The 23421-nt window shown below is 41.0% G+C and overlaps 1 long non-coding RNA gene across 1 annotated transcript; it reads right to left on the bottom strand.

Moving 5' to 3' along the window:
- Window positions 1–9695: 9695 nt before the first annotated feature.
- LOC133275212 (uncharacterized) lies at window positions 9696–13525 on the bottom strand. Its single transcript, XR_009745440.1, has 3 exons — window positions 13459–13525; window positions 10610–10895; window positions 9696–10145 (listed from the first exon to the last, which is right to left on the bottom strand). It is a non-coding gene; the product is annotated as an uncharacterized LOC133275212 (long non-coding RNA).
- Between the last annotated feature and the right edge of the window lie 9896 nt (window positions 13526–23421).

Here is a 23421-nt window from a genome sequence, read left to right as displayed (position 1 = left end):
ATTGCAAAATGTATTAACATTGCTGGTAAAGGAAAAGAGACAAATTTATGATTGATAGTTTGGAAATTCTTGCAATGTGAGGCACACTGAGGACAAAACAGCCATGAGAAATGACATGTACCCCCTATCTCCCCAAGCAATTTGTGCTCTAAAGCTTACCAGGAAACAATCCCAGACAGTATTAAAACGGATGCCAAGAACAAATATAATCTGTTAAAGAAAATATGTTAATAATGCTTTAATCCCCAGTAGACGTAATCGATACATAAACAATCCAGCAAACATATGGCTGGAGATCTCACCATAAAAGACTAGAAAGAAATGAGCTAGCAAAACCTACCCCGATGGTAGTCAAGTAACATTTTGTGCTTAGTAAAGCTGTTTTGTTTGTCTGTGATTCAACAAAATCACTGTGTCACCAGTAAGTTTGGATTTGAATACGACCAAGATAGAAGCCACAGTATTCTTTTTATTTTGGTTGAGACAGAAACCTCTACTGCAGCTGGGAAATGTATTCTGTAACACTGACAAAGACAGGTGAATATAGTGAGCATTGGCCCAAGCCTTACATGTGTTAGGACTTGCAAAGCAATTGTGCGATGGCAACATCACTACATATCCCAGTGCTGAAGAATGTCCCTGGTATCACCTGGCACAGTATTATCTGGTAATTTATAACAGAATGAAATATTCTGCAGTTTTCCCATTTGTAATGGGATTAACAAAAGTTTTCAATAGTGTATTGGAAAAGTTATTTCAAATCCATTAATGAAACGCACATTTTTAACAGATAAGTACTCATTCCAGTTTTTATCCTTGTTACTGTCTCTCTTGTACCCCATTTCTCATTGTTACCTTCTTATCCTGCATGTTATCATTTGCTCAATATGCTGGTAGAGCCTGACTAGTCTGACCGCAGGCATGACACACCAGAAAACCTAACTCAACCATCTGTGCACCAAGCCCATATACTTTGGTTGGGTTATGCCCAACAGAGATGTCTGTTCTTCACTTTGTAGTTTCAGTGCTCTTCCCCTACTCTTTTCTTCTTCTCCAGGAGGCTGAAATAATTCATTACACTGGCGACACAGGAGCTGTGTGACTCATTTCCTCGCCTCTGGGGTCCATCAGCTGAAAGATTGTGTTTGATTTCTTTTTTCTTTATTACATAATTTTAAAATGCAGTAATAAATTGTAGCAGAACTTTGAAATTTACCACAGGCTACAAAGAGAAGCAGTGTGTTTTACTGGAGTGGAGTCTATCTGCACCGATATTACAACTAACATAATACTGTATCACACAAACTTCACAAACTGGGATTTGATTTAACAGATTGGGAATATTGTTTAAATGGTTAATTTACTGACTGCCTCTCTAAAACAGATTATGCAGAGAATTCAAGCCCTAGTTATTTCCAGCCCTGTAAAGAGTTTAGGGAGTATCTAATCAAAGGTGCAATGAGTTATATATTGTATTGTATATTGATACTGTATTTGAAATAACTTTTGAGACAAATTGCTTTTTTCAGTGGATCCATACTTACAGGTCAGTGTAAAATTTCTCCTTCCCCCTCTCCCTACTGCCCTTATCTGCCTATCACACTTCTTCCCTTATTTTTAAATACCTCCCACATTTCCTGCCCCACCCCCCATGCTCTCCCTCTCGCCAGTCTCCATCTTTTCCACTGTTTTGCACTATTTTTCTATTCTTCATTCTTTCTTTTGACTATCAGAATCTTAATGTCTACTACTGCCCTATATGAAATCTTTCCTTCTGTACTGTTCATTATTCCCTCCCTCCATACAGTATCAGAAATACCACAGATGTCTGCCTGCATCTTTCACTCCCTTCTCAGAGCCTCTCCCTGTACCCTGTTCCTCAGAACACTTTTTGTACATGCTGCATACTCTGCAATCTTCTCCTATTATCCCTCCCGCTATTCATTCAGGCTCTTGAAGCCCATCCAGTTTCTGTTCTATATTCTGCTGCCAGAAAATGGTCTAGTTCTCATATTTCTGGGCAAGGAAACAATCTCCATTTCCTATCTCACTTCCTGGATACTGTTTCCCTATTAAATGTCTCTGTCCTTTATATTCAACCCCTCCTTCTCCTCAGTCCTAGCAGATCTTCAATTTCTGCTTTGCTTTCTGCCATTTAGAGGTTCAGGTATCACAGCGTCATTTATCTTTACTGCATATCTGCCTCTTTTATCTATAACTAATCCAACATCAAATACAGATAATCAGTTTACCCCAAACTCCTTGCAGAGTATGGATTTATTGAGAGTCAGTTATCTCTAGGCAAATTATTTACAGGTCAGATTTCACTGCAGAATAAGGAATGACATATCCCCCTGTATGGAAATCACTAACTCTCAAAGGTACACCTGAAAATCCCATTCAGCAGCATTTGGTGTTCTGTGGTGTTTTGAATTTAAACCAGCAACAGAGATTTTCATTAGTATTTTGGCCAGGTTAAAAGCCTCAAAGAACTAACGTTATTTTCTCTGAATATCTTGGTTTTCTCTCTTTCATCTGTCAATGTTTGTTCCTTGTTGTAAATATCAAAGATCTTTCAGGTGATAACTGCTCTTGTAGTCACTTCTACTTAAAGTCTTGTACATCATTTTGATCATAATTTCCTTACAGTGTCCCAGGTCTCTAAAACCAAGGTCAAGCTTCTCCTTTCTCCTCCTAGGAATGCCCACTTTACAGGTTACATACTTCACCTTCAGCTCAGAGGGTTAATGCTCTGCTAGATTGTTCTGAGATGGCAGAAGTCATATATGTCCTACCTGTCTGCTGCTTCTTTGGAGTAGTGTTTGCTTCAATTTTCCAGTAAGGTAGCTGGATTCCTCGATATAGTGTAACCTTTCATATTCAAGGAAAAAAAAAGACCAGCACTTCAGCTGGGCTTACAGCTAACTCTTCTAGTCTAGACTTTAAAGTGAGACCGTGTTTATGAGATTCAGTGAGTCCTGAGAGCTCTTACCCTGAAAGTCACTGCAAAAGTACCTGAAAAGCAAAAAGTTTGGAATCTTCCCCTCCTTGTGGAACAAAGTTAGGATTCATCATCAGCAAGGAGGCTAAAACAATAAGATCAAAAGTAAAACCAGTGATTAGAGTCCAGTCACACTGTATCCAGCATATTGAGGCTCAAGACGTTACTTTTCAGTGAAAGCAAATTCTGCATTTTCCCTTAACAACTGCTGAAGAGATCTTATCCAAACTGCCTTCATTATGGACAGATATTAATGTCAGCTACTTAGAAATTGGTCTGTAATAGTAACCAGTGATAACCCCTGCTATTTTTCAGTGCTGCCAATTCTACAGTTTGGTTAGAAAGCTGAAGATTAAAGCTGCCCATCATTTGTAGTTGTGATCACTGCTGCTCCTTGTGGTTCAGGACTACCCCTGTTATCTTAGAGGAAGCTTCTTGTAGGTCACAAAACCCGGAAAGGTCTCCAAATAAACCTGGCCAGAGAATTCCCTTCCTTTCACCCTCTTCCTTTGCTTCGATATACCAACCGCAGGGAGAGGGAAGTAGTAATGTTGCTAGATGGTTTCTACAGCACACACTTCAGTTGAAGGAATCCCTCCTGTGCCAATTACTCTATCAGGGGGCCAGCTACTGGTATGATTTTATAGCACAAAGTGATTGTACTGTATTAAAAACTGGGACCAATTATTTTCCTTACGGTCTATACAGCACATGTCATGCCACTGCCACCCTGTAAATTCTAAATGTTAAACAGTAGTTCAGATTATATTTTATTACGGGACGATCAGTCTGCTCTTCTTGGAAACATTTCCTCCTTCCCTCCCGTCCAACATGCTCATGAACGATTTCAGCCTTTTCAGGATAAGGATTTTGAAGTGTCCATTCAATTAAAAACCGTTTTTACTAGCTTGGATGGTACTCTGGTTACAGTTTGGGTTTTACAGTTCTATTTTGAGGAATATGGTAATCTGAAACTACGAGGGAGGGAATACCACTGGCTCTTCCAGCAGCTGGAGATGAAGCACATTGCAGGGTTAAAAGGCTCTTGGTTAATACTTGCAGCAATTTGTCTATAATTATTCCCAATGCCTGAGAAATGTCTGTGTAAGTGGGAAGATTATGGTTTTGTGGTTGTCCAGAGGTTCTGAAATCCTGCTTCCTCCATTGCATTGCATCTGGAAGTCTGCTAAAAAGTTAAAAATCAGCAGAAATTTGCCATTTCAGAATACATGGCTGGTGCAGGCCTTGAGGAGTGAAATTTGTGTGGTGCAATTAGAGAAAAAAAGGTAGTTGGAATTCTTCCAGACATGCCATCCTCAAGCATGTTACCACAGACATTCCAGATCAAGCACTTTTCAGTTAGCAGTATCTTTAGGAAGGATGTACAGATACCCAATCTCCTTCTGCACAGAGCACAGGCATAGAGCATGCATTATCCCTCCTCACTTGCAGAATTTCCAAGAAAATAAAGAGATCCAGAAAGAGGGGATGGAGAGTAAATGATGGAAGTGCACATGGATAATGTATCCTGGATCTCTGTTTACAGAGTGGATCTGTGCACAGGCTGCCCTGCTCACTGCAGGCCACAGGCACAGACAGAAGAAGAAAAGATTTAATCCTTTTCAAACAGAAGGATGAGGCTTGTTTGACATCCCGGGTGTGACACGATGCCTTGTCCTTAGAAATGTAAAGTCTGTGAAAAAACATCAACAGGCTCATGTTCTGATTCTGGTGAAAATTAAATTTGGCACAGGCAGAAACTATCCGAGAGAAAAAGGCTATGTAAAAATTTTTGCTTGGTTTAAAAAACCAAACCAAAACCCCCACCTTTAATGTGGACCACTAGTGCTACAAAAATGAACTCGGCTAAACTTGGGCTGAGGAGGGCAGAAGAGAATAATGATTTTTAAAAGTCTGGAAACTCTACATAGAACAAATCAAAACCTACAAGATCAAGTAAAACTCCGAGCAGTGTACCTGCAGTTACAATTCCTGCCATCAAATTTCCATCTTGAGCCACTGCAGAATTACCCTCAACTCAGCTCAGTCAGTATAAATAAGCAAGCTATCTGAAACCATGATTTAAATTTCCCCAACTTTGTGTTTTGTACAACTATAGGTAACTTGGGCAAGACTCCTCCAAGTTTTTACATTAAATGTTCCAAGAGAAGAGGGGACAATAGGCAAGGAATATTTTCTGGGCTTCTATATGTATAGATACTTTATGTATGCTGAGCTGGGGTAGAGGCTGGATGACACTGAAAGTCTCTTCAGAAATGCCTAGTGCCTAAAGGGATGAGATGAGGTAGGTGTGACAGGTAAAACAGTAGCTCTGCTGGGTGCCTGTGTACAGGATCTGCTGACCCAGTTTTAAAGCTGAATGTGTATCTTTACGTAGGTCAGGGGAAGGGAGATCAAAACAAGACTCCCCAAAACCTTGCTCAGAAATTAAATGAAAAATTCTCCTACCTAGTGTACCCAATTATATTTATCACCAGTTGTATTTTATTGGGTTTATAGTATTTTTATCATTTTTAAAGTGTATTAGTATAGTACTGGAGGCATTTAACAGGGACCCTAAGACAGGGTAGCATTATGTTAGAGACTGTACAAATACAAACGTTTTTTGCTTCAACTTCAATCTACTGTTGCTTATACAAAATAAAAACAAAGGGGAGGAAGAGAAAACCAGGAGTAGCAGTATAACAATCACACCGTAAGTGAGCAGCATGGTCTGACTTTGATGTTGCTTATACTGAAATAAATCTGGAACTGGGTCCGCATCAGCCAAAAGTTCTACAACAGAATAAAAGCTGCATCAATCACAAGAAAAGCAAAGTAAATTCTGAGACTTCTGGGGATTAAAGAAAAGCCACAAATGCATTTTACATCAGAAAAAAAGACAAGTAAAAAAATTACACAGGGTGGAGAAATAAGATGTTGACACTTGTCTAGGAAGCCTTTGATAGCATTTATAGAACACCAGTGCCCTTTCTGTGAAGTGAACATAGATGGGCCCAGAAGGGACTTCGTATAAGCGAAAATAGTTGGAAATTTGGAAAACAATTTTTTTGGTGAAGAAGCAGCTTCTTCAAAATACATCAAGATGGGAAGAAAAGGAAAAAATGAATACATTAGCATGAGAATATACAACATAAATGCTAATAGTGGGCCACTAAAGACACAGCTCTGAGGGTTATGCTCTCCCCATTCTCCTCCCTATACTTCCCACATGGAGTTCCCCAGCAAGCCTTCCCACAGGTCTGACTCCTGCTGGAGGGGCAGGAAGACCTTACCTGGAAGGACACACATGAGGGGAAGCCCAGAAAGAGCTCCCAGGCCTCACGTTCCTTCCTCCCAGGCTACCAGTGCCCATGTCAGACAGCATTTTGCCTACAAGCACCTTCCCATTAGAAGTCTGGGGAAAACAATTCATTGTAGGTGGCCCCTGCAGCCAAGAACTGGGTATTGTCTGTGTGGCTGCAGGAGAAAACTCATCCTTAGACTGGTTTATCATTTCCCAGGGTGACACAGCATCACCTGAGCCACAAAGGAGTCAAACTGTGTTTCAGCTGCTGATGGGCAAAGATGTTACTTGGTGGACTAACTAAAAGCCTGGATGGGATGCAAGGCACCTCCTCTTGTTTGGGTTTTTTCCCCTTTCCATTAGGTGACAATATAATGAGTCTGTATAAAACAACTAGGAGCAAGCACAGTCAGCAAGATGAAGCTGGAATAGTGGGACTCTATGAACAAGATGTTTTAAGTTGATTGATTTTCCTCCCTGTGTTGTCCTGTGATAAATGAATACATGGCCAATGGAAAGTGCAAGATAGGTATATGGGCAATTCTAAAATTTTAACATCCTTCTTGTACTGTCTGATTTCAATGGCAGAGAGGAAAAATTAATTCCTCTTTTGTATGCTGCTGAAGTTGGAACCACCAGATTAGGCATATTGTTTCTGTCATCTTATTTTATTGTGCTGTAGCTAGAAGAAGAAATCAATAAATAGACACTAAAGAGGTGCTTCTCCAGAGAAAGAGAATCAACCTGTTATTGACGCACCTATGGTTATATTTTGAAGAGAAAAATATTAAGATGAGTTTCAAGACTCCAATATCTTGATTGAACACAAAGCCTTAGCAGCCTATGTAAGAGCCATCACAGTGGCAGAAAGACAACAGGAAACAGCTTTCCCTGGGCAGAGGTCACTGCTAGAATATAGTGTTTCACAGCTAAGGACTCGCTATGCATTTGAAAGGAATACAGAATTTGCATTGTGTTTTCACCTCTAAATACTGTAACCACAGCAATAAACAAATGGATGTGGGAATGTGCATATGCATATTTGCATATCTGATTTCAGTAATATAAACACTTATCCAAAGTTAGATGCTCTGTCACTTGAAACCTTTTGCATATGAATCTTCCTAGTGGGAAACTATTCATCAATGTCCACATCCACAGTGGACAGACCCTTAGACGTGATGAGTAATGCAAGAGCTCACTCACACTGTGCAAGTTCCAGTACAGTGTGTTATGTACCATGTAACATTCCTTAGTCTTTCTGCAGGGCAATGATTTCATCTGCAGTACATCTGCTCTCTCTCTGCTGGAATAACTCACCTCATTTATTCAGAGAATATTTTCTAACAACAGAGCTGCTCTCACGTCTCAATTTAACAAGGACAAATAGCCCTTTGAAAAACAAGTGTCTGGGCAAAACTCCTCTAATAATTGCAAATGTTACCCTGTAACTTAAAGGAAAGATCTTTACTGAACAAGGCTGTTTCCCCTCATACACCAAGAAGGCTTTTTGTTACTTTTCCTGCTACTCAAATAAGCTCACGTTTTGTATTCATTGTATTTCAACTACAGAATTACTAGAATCTGTAGCATTTGCTTCCTATATTTTTTTTTTCCATCAGTATAACCTATTAAACCAAAAGCATTAAAATCCTTAGGCCAAACTTGATTTTCTGATGCACTCAAGTTTTATCTTAATATAGCATTCAACTTTACTTTTTCTCTACAGATGTGAACAGTAAACTGGCTTACAGTTAATTCTGTAATTCCTCAGAATCAGATGAATCAAATCACTGCTTACTGATTTAACAGATAAGGGGTTTATTTGATTTTGAAAATGTTACTTGTTATAGCTAGGCACGTTTTTTATCTGCATCCATCAGTATTTTTAAAGTGAAAAATACGTGATGGAAAAGTCAACTTTAATACACATAAAGAACTGTATCATCTGCCACTTTTATGTCTAATTCCTCATTATGCACAGCACTGAAATTGCAGGTAAATCAGTATTTCCAACTGCTCTTAAAAACAGTACTGCTTAGCTATCTGAAGGAAAGCCTGTTAAAAAGAAAACACACTGAAGAGAGTTGGATGTAGCCACCTGGCCTCAGCAAGTAGACTGAGACATCAATCTTCTATCAAAATTCATGTACATCCACAGTGGATGAGACTGGTGGGCACCAGAATGTGACCTTCTACCTGCCAGAGGCTTTAAAGTTGTTCTTTCCGACTGCACATCCTGCTCTGCAAGACAGAAGTTATCGAGTTATTCCACAGAGTGGTTGGTTTAATTTCTGTTCATTTTATCAGGCTTTCTGACACCCATTAATGAATACATCTTGCAATGAATAGGATTTTCAAATGCCTTTAGATTATATAAGCAGCATAAGACTTAAAATCCCACCTTGCCTAGATTTTTCTTTGTACAGGATCTGTTTAGTTATGATGCTTTAAAGAGAAAATGAAAGAGATGTTCCTTTCATAGGTTAAGTTCTGGTCCTCCATATGAAATTCTGAATAAAATCTGTTCCCAAGGGTTTTATAGCAAATGAGTTTATAGGAAACCCAAGGGGGTTATAGGAAAGCCCCTTCGAGAGACAGTTACTCATAACTTCCTTTCCCAAACACGGCAGTGCTAACAGACAACATTAACACAATTCAGAATTTCACATGCTGGTTGATGTATTAGCTGATGGTATTTGAATTGCTTTGAAATGCTGCCTGAGCCTACAGGTGTTGCCTTGAAGCATCAACAGCCACTTTGTCAGGTGGCAATAAATCCACTGCGGCTGTATTCAGGAATAGTTATCTCTTGCTGTTAAGGCTGCTCCATACTGTACTCCCTGCCTGAGACATTCTCATACAAAATACATTGAATCAATGCCTTTATCTCCCTCCTTCCTGGTATTTAAATAAGGCACTATTTCTCCATAATCTGCATCCTTCTGAGGTAAAAAGACAAACAGTCATGGAACCATTGCTTATTTCTTATAGCAGCACTGCTTTTTTCAAACATTATTTTCCACAATATGGGCAGGCTGTCATTTTCACAAGGAAATGGCACACTCCAAAGCCAAAACACAGGGGTGGCTTGCTCCATTTACCTGCCTCTTCATCCTTCTGTGAGTCCCCAGCATTTCTGGTATCAGTTTCCAATGATACGATCATATATGAGCTTATGAAACCAAAGGCTGAATGAATTTTAAGTCCTGAAAATCTAGGTTTCACTTGTTCTGCTCTCTAACTTGGTAACACTAAATATGATTTAGAGTTTAGCTTTATGTATTTTCAGTCATTTATTTCTTATTTTGACATTCCCGCCAGCCTGTAAGATTGATAATCAGGGTAACTAACATTGGTACAGCTCAACTGCACTCCTCTGCAAACTACTTAAATTCACACCCAATAAACTATAGCCTACAGCAAACCAGGACGTACTTCATTTGTAGCCAGAATTTCCCCAAAGATTTATCAGCAGTCTACGTTGTAAGCACACGTTCTAGAACCAGCAGAAAGTGCTGTTACTCTTTGTAGTACTGGAGGCTCAAAGAAACACCTGCCCACATAAACTGGAAAACAAAGAACTGGGGAAAAGCTGACCTTGTAGCAGAGAAAACGTTACTTGCCTTCCACCCAGTTTAGTGGTAGCACAGAACAGGTGAGGCAGTTCTGGAGACCACAACAAGGAGGAGATGAAAGTCAGGGTTGGCCATCCATGGCAAATGGGATGGAGTCCCCAGTCACACAGATGAACCAAGTTCTGCAGAGCACCCAGCAGCTCCTGGGGGTTCCATGTCCTGGGCTCAGGCCCAGCTTTGAAGTAGTACAGCTGGTAGCCTGGAAAGAAAGAAGAGACCTCACCAAGGGGTGCATTGCTTCCCAGTGAGCTGTTTTTAAGGCAAGGTTCTCACCTCAGTTCCTGCCTGAGGTGTGCTGCAGCTGCATCACAGCTACACCTGTGCCTGCCATGGACCCATTTATCTGAACCCAAACCTCACCCTGTGGATTGTGTCTGTCCCTGTGTGCCAGCAGGGATATAGCTGATGGGGACTCTGGGCAGACCCTGCCTGCCCTCCAACCTGTCCTGCTGGTCCCTTGAGGACACCCCCTGACTCCTGGTGCCCCAGTCCCCAAGGAACAGCCTTCCCCAGCAGGTGTGAAGAATGAGTGATGGGTGTAAAATGGAGAGGTGAAAATGGAAAAGAAGGTGCTGGCCCTAATCCCATCCAGACAGTGCTCCAAGAGGCAAAGAACAGAAGCAGCGAGGTGCTCAAGATGTGTAAGATCTGATCAAATCTCACCCACAGCTTTTCTAATCTGGAGTAAGCAGAGGGTTAATTCAATGTAGCCTTTAGCTGCTGACAATCAAGTCAGGCCTCAGGGGACGAAGTATGGTCACGCCATCCCTGCTTCTCCTTTGAGGTGGTGTGGTAACATGGAAGCACTATTCATCCTCGCAGAGGAGTATCAATATCCTGCATCACAAGGGATTCCCTCGATCTCTTCCTTTTATAAACCAGCTGGTGAGTGGAATGAAAATCTTCCTTTAGTTGTCTGGATGGAACGTTGAAAGGCAGGAATCTGCTCCTGGTGTGCAACAAACAGAGATAGATTATATCTTCAGCCTGTCTCAACAAATCTATGCCTGGTTTGCTTTAGGAGATTAGCAATTTCCCTGCTACCACCTTGAACTGTTTTGCTTGTCTCTGCTTCATGTGTCCATTTTCATGTGCTTTAGTGTAACACCAATCTCTGTCCTTTTTCTTTCAAAACAGATAAAATTGAAACCTGCCCCTTTAATTGTCAAGTCAGAGCTGGGTAATGCTGTTCTGCTCATTCTATGATAATCTCTTTAGGACAGATCTTTAGGACTTCACAAACAATTTAGTTAATCAGACTCCACTATGGCTGTGTCCAACCAGGTTTATTTGGTTGGTTTTACTTTTCAGATCAATCTATGTATAAACAAGCTCACGCATAAAGCAGTTTATTCCACTGAACCACCATGCAATGCTCAAGGCAGTGTCTGCCACCATTGAAGTTTCTTTTGGAGGTGCAGTCTGCTTGTGAAGCGTATTTGTAGGTGAAAACATGCCCCCTGCATTCTTAAGGAGGTTTTTGGCAAGGTCTTTTTGACACGAACGGCTTATGACCAGTTCTGCCTAATGCTAAACTCTCATACACAAAGACAAGAGGCTTTTTCCTCCTGCAGATGCCTGCCAGAGCCTGTGACCCTGCTGTGCCTACAGGCTTTTGCTTTTCAGTATTGACTGTGATGCTCAAGTGCTGCACTCCAGACTTCACACCTCTGCAGCAAGACAGCTTCCTTCCACAGCAGCAGCGAGATGAGGCAAACATTTCCCCTCTTCATCTTCACATCTTCTCGCCTTCAAGAATAAGACTCAAGTTTCGCCCATTTCCCTTCTGCCGACTGTGGCTTTTCTTCCCGAGCTCAGGCGGCTGTTGCGGCTGCAGCAGCGCCTGGTGCGCTTCACTCTCACTTAAAATTAACAAAGCACTTTCTATTTGCTTGGGAAGAGACAGCCCCGCTCGCTTTGTGCCGCAATGCTCCCCAGCAGCTCTGGGAAGGGTTGCTGCCTGCTGCACTGCTCAGGCTGTGCGTGGCTTGAAGCTGCCTACAAGGTTTATTCCTGTGTCTGGAAGCAGTCTCTCCCTGCGGTGTCCCAGTCACAATACGGGCTTTTTTAATAGGATCTCTGTCCCCCACCCCTACTCGCAAAATGGCTCTTCTGCCTTAGATCAGTCGTGAGCATTGCTCTCTCTCATATTGCTCTGCTTCCACTCAGTGCCATCTCTTAACATGTTTTTTCTCCTATCCCAGAGTTCAATCAAAGCCATGGAATAAAGCAGAAATCTGTCTCACTCAGCATGTGAGGTTTTAATTGATTTCTAACTATTTTTTCCCCAAAACCAAATTAATAAAACAACATTCTCAAGAACACGAGAAGTACTCTGGCCTTCAATAAAAGACAAGTACCAGGATGCAACAGCAAGTGCCCAAAATTAGGACCCAACAGCCTGACAATTGACTGTGTAACCTAGGCATAGCCAAAGACTTTCTCATCTAGAGCAGAAGCAAACTATGGGGCAACAGAACCGGTACTGGACAGGCAACCTTACCTTGATCTTCTGGATATAGCATATTTGACTACATTCTAGATAACGTCTGTGTTTATATTGGCTTATATTGCATTATTTTATACAAAACAAAAAAATCCTCTCAGAAAGTCTGCAGTGAAAATCTAGTTGCTCTTATTTCACATTCACAGTTATGCTGTGAGAATTACACTGAGATCACACCTTTAAGTTACTTATCACTCCTCCTAAATGTCTCTTCTTCTGTGCTCCCATTTTCTTTTCTCTCTAGACACATTTAATTCCAGGATCATGAACGTTTAGCCCATGTAGGTGCGTAACAAGGACACTGAGATTAAGTGTAATTAAAATCCTTCTAAATAAAATGATTACACATCCAATTAATAGAAACATACTTAAAATTCTCTTTTGATTTTAATCTGTTGAGAGTGGCAGCTGCTGCTTCCAGTGGTCTTTCTGTATGCATTGACTCTTCCAGTCAGCAGTATTACATCAATAAATGCATATGCCTGCCACGGTCTGATTAAATAACAAAACCAAATTATCTGAATTCTGTCCAAACCCTTCTGTGTCATCTGATTTCAATTTTATTTTCAGTGGTCTGAATTTCAGACAGCTACAGTCAAGGCAAGCGGCTTCTGAAATTATTCCACTACATTTAGGTAGGAAAAAGAATGTATTTTGTGTATTGCAGCAAATCCTCCAAGATCAACCTGCAGTTTGCTTTATAAGTTGTAAACACTTTTAGAGGGATCATTAAATAGTTAACAAAGACAGTACCCTGCAAGATGCAACCATTTGATTTTGCTCTGTTTGTCTACAAATTAGCATTATGAAGAGAGAAGCTCAGCTGGGATTGCCATTTACTATCAGAGAAACTATATAAATAGCTGAAATGATGTCACTTAAAGAAGGTGCAAATACTGCAAAATAACTTGCAATATGAAGAAGTATGTTACAAAATATATTACAATACAATAGTAAAACATAAGGAAGCCTGGGCATTGTTTTCAATATGAGGAATGGAAAGTACCTTTGCTATACAGCTTCCAGATTTTATCATGTCAGGTTTACTTGCTTTGGCTCCAGTTATCTCTTCTTGCAGAGATTTTCCATGGGAAAAAATGAAAAAAAAGAGGGAAAAGAAGTCAGGAGTTAGCACAATAAATTGTATATAAAATTAAAATAGAAATGATATTCTTGAACTGTTGGAAAAAAAAAACAAACAAGAGTTCCCAGAATGCCCTTCAGACTTCAAAAAGTGCTGGAATGTGGTCAGTGCGGTGTCTGCTTTTCGGGATTGATCATCTATTCACTTTGGAAACAAGGGATATTTTTTTTTAAGCTTTAAAGCACATGGAAACACCACCTGGAGAAAACATAATTTATGAGCAATCCTTATGAAACCTTTGAAGTCTTTGAGCTCCCTCTTGCATTTGGAAATATCAGTGCTATGCGTGTACTGCAACTGTGTGGCCAGCTGTCTGAGACACCCGATAGCATCATGCAGTGATTGACGTACTTCGTATGCATGGCCTGAAATAGGGGTGAAGGAAAGCAGTAGAGAAAAAACACAGTGACCCGAGGGATCAGGTTTTAAGCTTTTGGCTTAGGAGAACATGCTTATACACCAAAATTACATTATTTTATTCTACAGAAGTCAAAAGAATATAGGTAGCCTGTGTCACCTCCGGTACATCAATTAAAAGGTGTTCAATTAGTAATACTTCATTCTCTCATAGAACAGCAGAATAAGCTACAGGAGTTTGTTGTTCTATAAACGGTGCATGTAAGGAATTGCACAACGTAGCTCTACTGGAAAAGAAACTGTAACCCTACCACCTCACATTCTTCTCACGTTGGTGTAACTACGTGTTGATCAAGCCTTAACAGGGGCAGCAACTTGCCACAGCTGAGGCTGTCCCTGCAGATAACAGAGAAAGGCAAAACAGTCAGGAGGAAAAGACTGAAAATATAGTGAAAAACATCATAACTGACTACAGTCTTATTAGTTAATGCACAAAATAAGCCAATACTTTAAATGAAGGCAGATAATACTTGAGAAGCAGCCATGATTTTTTTCTAATTCAGGAAGTGCTAAGAGCTGATTGGGGAATTGGAGTGTATATTTTTTATGGTTTAGTGACTGAAAAAGATGATACAAATGAAACCACTGAGCAAGAAAGTTCATTTCAGGCTAATGCACAAACAGAGCTAAAAAAACTCAGGGCTCCAATTATCTTATAAAAGTAATCATGGCATTCATCTCTACCTGATGTAGCTTTTCTTGTAAACAGCCATACAGATGATGGGCTTAACCATCATTTTTCAATAGTGGAGATGTTGTTCACAAATCTAAACATAATTGTGAAAAATCAGTTTATTAAAGACATACTTTTCAAAACTTGTAAGACAAAGAATGTCATTAATTAAAAATATAGAACTGTCCATCCTGCCTCCGGAGCTCAAGATTTGCCACTCAAGGTGTGTTCATTTCATTCTTTTGTTCACTCAAGGATGCCTTTTACAAAGAGGGAGATGGAATAATGGATAGTAAAATGCAATTTTCTTTACAAAAAAAGTCTTTGTTAACTGCTAACCGCAACTAAATGAAATACAGAGTGCAAAACTCTTCTTTTTTGCTGATCTGAATAGCACAATACAAAGGCAGCCAGAGAGAAGGACAGGGCAGGATCTGTCCTCATTACTGCCAGTCACCCCTGTGTATGTCCCAGCTCACTGTTGCAGCACAAACTGCACAAACCTTTTTCCCCACTGACTACATTGTGGCCACATCAACTTCTAAATGTACTTAAAGTAGCCCATTTACACTACTGGAAATGTTTGGTTGTCATGGAAGGGAATTTGATTCAAAGGCCACATCCAGTCCTCTAAACATGTCCTCCCAGGCAGCCTCCCAGCCCAGGAGTGCAGAGTGACACAGACCAAACAGCAGTAGTAGCTGTGCTCATGTGCACAGCACTGATTTCAAGTCTCCCCTGATGCCCTTGCAATCCTAAAACATCACTTCCCCGCCCCCCTCCCCCCCCCCCCCCCCGTCTTTTTCCATCCAAAGTGCCAAAACCAAATGTGAGGACAGTGTTATTGTAACATGATGCTGAGGGCATGTGCTGCACACCATGAGGGCACGTAGGGGTTGAGATGATGTTGGGACAGCGATGGAACCAAATTTAGTGCGATCTCAGCTCTACTGCCATCTGGAACAGTAGCTGAGGTAAAGCCTCCAGACACACGCAGGTTTTCTCCTACATGGACTTTGATCCATAGGAGACGCTGGGGTCAAAGAAATGCTCACGCAGTATACACAATTGGGCACGGGTGTAGGAATGAACCAGAAAACTAAGGCAGATGAATTTTATTGTAGCCCTTTTTTTCCACAGGAAATATTGGTATCTTCCTACCCTGTCATGTCGCAGAAGTCATCAAACTAATGGAAACTGAAGCTGGAAAAATTCAAACCAAAGTGAGATAAACATTGTAACGGCAGAATTAATTACTCATGGGAAATGATGTATTCGTTATAACTGCATCTGGTTCGACATTATAGAGCTCCTTCTAATAGCGATGCAGTGGAGTAATGAGCACAGTGTAACAGTTTGTGACAGAACATAGATAAACACATCACAGAAGCAGTCCTGAAAACCAATTATTTAACTGCATAGGTTTGTATCTGTCTTCTATAAAATAATATTAGCTATATATGACACAAATGATAAGTTATGAATGCCTCCACAGTTTGCGAGAAGTCTAGCAAAAAAGGACACGCTTTAGTCTGTTATTCTTTGAAAATTCCCTCTGCTGATATACTAATCATATTATTGCTTATCCACAGGGATGTGGGAGGGGATAACCCAACACAATGAGAGAAACAAGAACCTGTGAGTATACAAAGCAAGGCACAGACATCATTCTCATGAACCTCAGTTCACATTCAGTGTAACCGCTCAGTTGTACTGGCAAACAGCTTAAATCACAATGACAATGAAACTGAAAAATCCCATTGGTTGTAATGTAACTATCCTGCACTTCCTTATTTTTTTCCAGCAGCTCGAATATATTCAGACTAAGAGGCAAAAATGTGTTACAGTTTATAGCTGCTGAGCTGAAGTAAAGCTGCAGATTACTTTTTTTAATAAACAACACTTCTTTCCAGCCTCCAAACAAGCTTTCAACTAGGTGGGGTTAGCAGAGGTCACACAAGATAAGAATTTTGTAGTATCTTTCAAATACCAAATCCCTTTCCAGAGCAACTCAAATCCTGTGAGACCTCCTCATACGTCTTCTAGTGCCCACTTGAGCAGCAGTAGCCCCTTACCAAGGGTTAAATGCAACAAGCTGTCCCCTGTTCCCAAGATCTTCCATACAGTACTGCAGGATAAAAGCAAAAGCTCAGAAAAGAAATATTTTGGAAGCAAACCATTTCTCTGTCTAAGTAAAATGCTTGCACATGATCCTGCCCCTCTACTCTGCTCTCGTGAGACCTCACCTGGAGTATTGTGTGCAGTTCTGGTGTCCTCAACATAAAAAGGACATGGAACTGTTGGAACAAGTCCAGAGAAGGGCCACAAGGATGATCAGGGGACTGGAGCACCTCCTGTATGAAGACAGGCTGAGAAAGTTGGGGCTGTTCAGGCTGGAGAAGAGAAGGCTGCGTGGAGACCTCATAGCAGCCTTCCAGTATCTGAAGGGGGCCTATAGGGATGCTGGGGAGGGACTCTTCATTAGGGACTGTAGTGACAGGACAAGGGGTAACGGGTTAAAACTTAAACAGGGGAAGTTTAGATTGGATATAAGGAAGAAGTTCTTTACTGTTAGGGTGGTGAGGCACTGGAATGGGTTGCCCAGGGAGGTTGTGAATGCTCCATCCCTGGTGGTGTTCAAGGCCAGGTTGGACAGAGCCTTGGGTGACATGGTTTAGTGTGAGGTGTCCCTGCCCATGGCAGGGGGGTTGGAACTTTATGATCTGAAGGTCCTTTCCAAACCAAACCATTCTGTGATTCTATGATTCTAAGCCTACATGTGTTCAAACCCGATTTTCCACAAAATTACCTTTCTTTCCAGTAACATTCAGTGATGAGCACTCCTGTGAATATATATACATATATGTACACATATGTATACACTCAGAACTTGTCTACACAAGGGCACCCACACCCCTGCTTCTGCCCAAGGATCTGCACCAAGTGCCACATTGTTCAGCCAGCACATTTACTTCAAGCAGCTCCTTCAAGATGTCCCACAATAGCTCGCTTTCTATGAATGAAGATAGGCAGAGGCAGCCCACTCACCTTCCAATTCTGTTTTTTTCTGCTGCAGCTGTAGCTGGATTTTCTGATACCTGGATGGTCTTTGTCTTACAAACAATGGGTCACCAACTGAGAAGCTGCAGACACAAAACTAGGTATGGCGGGTAATTACTAGACATGGTGAAAGTCTTACTACGATAGGAGCCATTTTTATCTGCACATGAGAAACCACAGCTGGATCACTGGTTTCTTGAATAATGAGAATTCAGCCCTCTGTGCATTATTTTCCAGAAACAACAGATTTATGAGCTGAAGTCCCATGTTAAAAAACCCAAAACCAACAACCCTATACCCTTAAAGCTACTTCACTGTGTATTGTCAGGCCCCAAGTGCACCAACACACACTACAATCTCTCCCCTTCTCCCCACACCCCAGGGCTTGGCTGTCACTCTTCAAAGTCAGCTTTGATATGGTAGTTGTGTAAATTTGAATCAGACCCCTCTGAGAAATGTTGTGTGAGAAAGAACTGCAAGACACGTTATCTGGGGCCTCTGCCCCTTGGCTCACAAGCTGCATTTGAGCTCAGGCCCTTGCTATCAGTCCTCGCCTGAGCTGCGCTGTAGATATGGCTGCGCCTGGCTATATCCTTTGCTGATTTGACTTCACAGCTTGGCCTTGGATCTCTGTCTTTGCTATGTTGTTTTCATACTGTTGTCATTCACAAGCAGTGGAATTAGTGAATCCTGGGCTACTATGGATTCACATATACTACAATTACTCTCCTCCACCCCTTACATCCTCCAGTCACAAAACACCAGGGCTGCCCTCAATGTGTCTACAAGACCTCACGTATATTAAAAGCCTGAGTTCTCAACCCACATTACCTCCTCATCTCCAAATCTCTGACTATGCAAGACCATGCATGATGTGACTGCCCTGTGAGTGCCCTGACTAGTCATCTGTGCTGATGGGGTAGCACCAGATTATCTAGAGCAAGTAACTCTTGCACACACACATCAGCCCTTCCTTCACTGGGGCACCCATTTGCCCAAAGCTCAAGGGAACTTTGCATCTTTGTAATCCTTTGCTCCTCTGCCAAATTTGCATTGACCAATAGATACAAAAGCTATCAAAGGGTACAAATGATATAAACAAAGACCAGATAAAAAGCATTACTTGAGTGCTACTGATCTGTCAGATTTTAAACATGATTATGTGTTATCTGGCCACGTAGAAAGAAGTTTCAGAAGTTTATTCCATCAGTATTCACTAATTATGCAGCCAGGAAGTAAGCAGCCAAGTAACCAAAAAGCAAATTTACAAACTGGTGTAGAACTAAATAATGTCGATGAAAGGCTCCTTCAGGACTTGCACAGAACTGCTTGTATCTTTACAAGCAGTTGTTTACAAGGAGGTGATTTGAGTAAATTTGGCAGGGTGTTGGTCCTCTATCGCCCGTTGCGCATCTTACAGTGGAAAGACTAACACAAACCACAGATTACAGGTGGATGCACCAAAATGCCTCCATGTTGCCACAGGTAAGACATGCACAGTTCAAAACTCTTCATGTTTATCCATCAGATAAGCTGTAATAATAGATCCATTTTTTCCCTCAAACTGTGATCCCCTCATCTCACGGGGTTATGCATCCTCAAACAGATCATTTGCAAACTGCAGATCCTTGGTAGCACAGAACCAATTAACAGTTTTCATCTCTCCTGTTTCCATTGCATGGTTTCTCTTGGTTTTTCTCCTCCAAGTACCTGTGACAGAACAGCATTTACTTTATGCTTTGAAATTCGTCCGTTCCCCCCCCCCCCCAGCTTTGCTGCATTTCACCTGGCTGTTCATATTTTTAGGACATTTGAAGTGAAAGTTTCCCTACATTTTCCTCTCAGTTTCACAATCTCTTATCTTTCTTTCAAGGCTTTATTGGAGTATTTAGGTCTTAATGAACCGAAGGATACAGTGCTGATGGTTGTCTACGTACAATGACTCTTTTCCTCAGGAAATATATTGAAGTTGCAAAGAATAGGAATTTTCATCTGTTTGTGGACACCAGTTTTTTGAGCTTTCTCTGGTAAAAAGACTAAATGGAAAGTCATGACCAATGCAGATAAACATGTGATAGAGGCTACTTCTGGCCATTTACTGAAGAAATCTATTAATATGACACCATAATATTCATCAATAGTAAATGAGCAGCAAGGTCTGTAGTGTCAATTGTCACCTTTTCAAATAAAAAGATAGGGTGACATGAGCCTGTACCAACTCATGTTTGTTCTGTCAAGTGAGAGAAACTTTTAGTGTAGCTTGAGCATCCAGTCCTGGCTACTGACGGAGAACCTATAATCACCATTACAACAACCCACTGCTGTGCATCATGAGCAAAGTGTATTGATTTTGCCTCTGATTCTTCCAGAATAACACATTTATGAGTTATTCCCCTGTCTTGCAGAGAAAGTTCAGTCCAGTTCAAAGCCTAGCAGAGATGAATTAAATTTGTTATGAATATGAGTCTATTTTGCTGTCGGGATGCCATGTAATTTCCGCTCAACAAGGCAGACTAAACAAGCAGCTTTCTATTATTCTTCTGAAACTTCAGCAAGGACATACTCAATTTGTCCAACTGCTTCCATAGTAGAAGTCAGTACTTCCGAGTATTCAGAGTATTCAGGGAAGATAACGATGAGCAAAACAAGCAATGAAACATCACATTTTAATCTGATTTATTTTCTATGTCACATATAAGTAAAATAGTATTACTTCACACTTCTCTGAGTCTTTTCAGCATTGACTGTACAATAATAGGCAAACATAATCTGTGTGAAGCTGAACTTGTGGCCAAAAGACAGAGTGTCCCTCTTCCTCTTACTCCTGTGCAAGCCCGTATTTCTTCCCCAAGGCCAGAATACTTTTCCCTTTGCTTCTGCGACTGTTCTTGAAGACCCCATAATGGCTTCCTCAGGGTTGACCTCATATATTTGAGTAAAAGTAGCTACAAAACACTATCCCAATGCATTTCTACCTCATTCAGCAAAGATAAAGTAACACAAGATTATAAACTCTGGTCACTTGTAATTATGGTTTTCACCAGTTCGAAATGAAGCTGCGCTACATTTGTTCAGGACACACTCTTGATTTTGTGCTTTAAACAGTTTTATAGATGAAACATAGTTTGGAATGAAGTTTTTGTACTGTAATGTAAGAGTTTAGGAAAATAAAAATACCTGTATTTGTCTTAGGAGTGGAGCAGCTTATTCCGCACCTGGTTCAATTTGAGTAGAGAAATTATGTTTCCCTGAAAAGACAATTCTATCTGAAGTGGCACCTGAAAAAGGAAAACATCAATTCTGCTAAGCTGGTATATTGTAGTATATCCTGTAGGTCTTCCTATCCTTGTTTATGGCTCACAAGCTAACACTGGACTCCAGACTCCTTATTGAAAACACTGATCATTAGTTCCTTTAAAAGCATTAGATTCAGTTTCAAAGATACAACGTATGTTTCAAACACAAAAATGATCCAATGAATTTACCTGAGGGCTGTGAGGGTTTGCAAAACAGAAATCAAGATTTAAGAGCATCTTTTCACCCTGAATACTTGCATTAAGCCTGTATGTAGACATGGCTGGCTTGAGAACACTACAGCTTTACTGAGCTTCCCCAGATCTACCCAAAGACAATATATCCTTTCTTCCTTGTCAAAGCCAGTGGAAATATCCACTCAGGAGATATGATTTATTTGATAGAAATGTTTGGAGCAGATCTTTAAGCTCTGGCAATGCCTCATTTCTACAGAAATTGACAGCTGACTCAGAGTTTACTGCCTGGTTATCACACTATGTCAGAGTCTAACTCTGAATAAAATGCTTCACCCAGCTGTAAGTACTTTCTAAATTACCTCATGTAATTGATTAAACTTGAATCAAAGTTATGGGAGTGTTTTACAGCGTGGAAGTATTTTTGCTTGTTCAATGCGGCCAATACAAGCTTACTCCCTGTAGGAGTATGCACATCAGGAGTATCAGTCAAAAATCACATTTGCATGCAGGCAGCCAAGCACAGGATTTGTTTCCTCAGGTGGTTTATGAGATACAGTGTTGGCTGCGTAAGTGACAACCTTCTAAAGCACTGATTTGAACAGTATGGAGACTCCGGTGTACATATTTAGCGTTAAATCTGTAAGCTGGCAGCCGCTTTCTGAATGGAGCAGAAATACCAACAACATAGCTCACTCCCAGCATGCTGTTCTCAAGATTTCTGTCTACATCAAAACACTATTCTAGGGACTAGTAATTCCACCTTCCTGCGCTTCACATGGAGCTCTATGGCAGGGGTCACTAGAGCGTGCACGCAGCTTGCAGCATGGCCATACACCGGGAAACTCTTCCTTTTGCACTGGGAGTTTGCCGACCTCTGGCTGTTTTCAGTGTCAACAGCCAAGGTCTTTTCCTAACCCAGGCTATCTGAAGGGCACCCTCTTCTGTCCGGCACCCGAATCGCACCACCACGTCGATTTTGCCAGAGATGTCTTGATTCTGCAATTTAAAACTGGAGTGCTGGTGGTTTTCCAGGAGACCAGTAATGCCATGGTCCGTCCCGTTCCATGACAGGGGAGAAGAAGACAGTTCTACATGTGTTAATGAAGACAACAGGTGTAAAGGAAAAATTATCACATGGAAAAGCAGGATAATTTACAACGGATAGGATTGATGGAAAGAACTATTTTTTTCTAGTGGAAATGCAGCCGACAGTTATGAGGACTATGATCTATGTTATTCACTGCATAAATCCCTGAAGAGCTGTCCTTCCTGAAGTAAATAAAGAAGTGTACTGTTTTTCCTGTGTGGATTGTCTCAAACTCCAAGCTTCCATTAGAGCAGTCCAGGACCAGGAATTACTTCCATGTCTGCTCCAGAAAGAGGTTGTTTTGCTTGTCAATGTTTTAAGAAGACAGTGTCTGTCCCAGTTCACATCCATCCCCACAGGTACCTATTTATTTAACCAAACCAAACAAACCCTTTAATTACATTTCAGGTGATTTTAAAGTGGCCATTCTAAGGAAGCAAGGCTTCTGCAGCTACTTTGTCTCTCCACTGACTCCTGATAACGCTGGAAACAACTGGTCCACGTCAGACAGATCTGACAGATGGACAGAGATCTCCAAACACAGTAAGCTCCTACCATTTTCTTCTATAATTGGCAGCTGGACAGAAGAATTTAATAGAAAGAGCACCCTAATTAGCACCCCCACTCACCATGAGTCCACAGTCTGTTCAGATCACGCCTAGCCATGCCACGTCCACGTGCCATCCCATGTCTTTGGTGGCTGCAAGGAAGAGGAGACGGAACGGTGGGGAGGTCAGGGGAGGTACAGATGAGGAAGAAGCTGGACAACCACACAGATATGGAATACAAATCACCAGGGAAGTAGATTTCATTAGGCCAACTAACAGATCAACTTAGTTTCTCTCTCCCTTGTGGCTCACAGTGTTTCAGAGCCATGTTATTTGGATTGACTTTGGCAGCAGGTAAGTAGAAGATCAAAATGCTGTCTATCCATCTGTCGTGTTGATTACTATAATTTCTTCCCCTATATATTCTTTGTATCATTATTAGATGTTATTTTCAGTTGTTTTTTTTATCGACATGGTAATAACTACCAGGGCATACAGATCTTTACCACTGTAAAAGGGGAAAATAAAGCTAAAATGATGTGCTTGGTA

This window comes from Pezoporus flaviventris, unplaced genomic scaffold, assembly GCF_033815535.1.
Source record: "Pezoporus flaviventris isolate CSIRO_AGI_PZ_B2104156 unplaced genomic scaffold, CSIRO_AGI_Pfla_v1 ptg000037l, whole genome shotgun sequence".
Lineage (NCBI taxonomy): Eukaryota > Metazoa > Chordata > Aves > Psittaciformes > Psittacidae > Pezoporus > Pezoporus flaviventris.
Note: the sequence above shows the minus strand (reverse complement) of the source record. Positions and strands in the feature narration are given on the sequence as shown.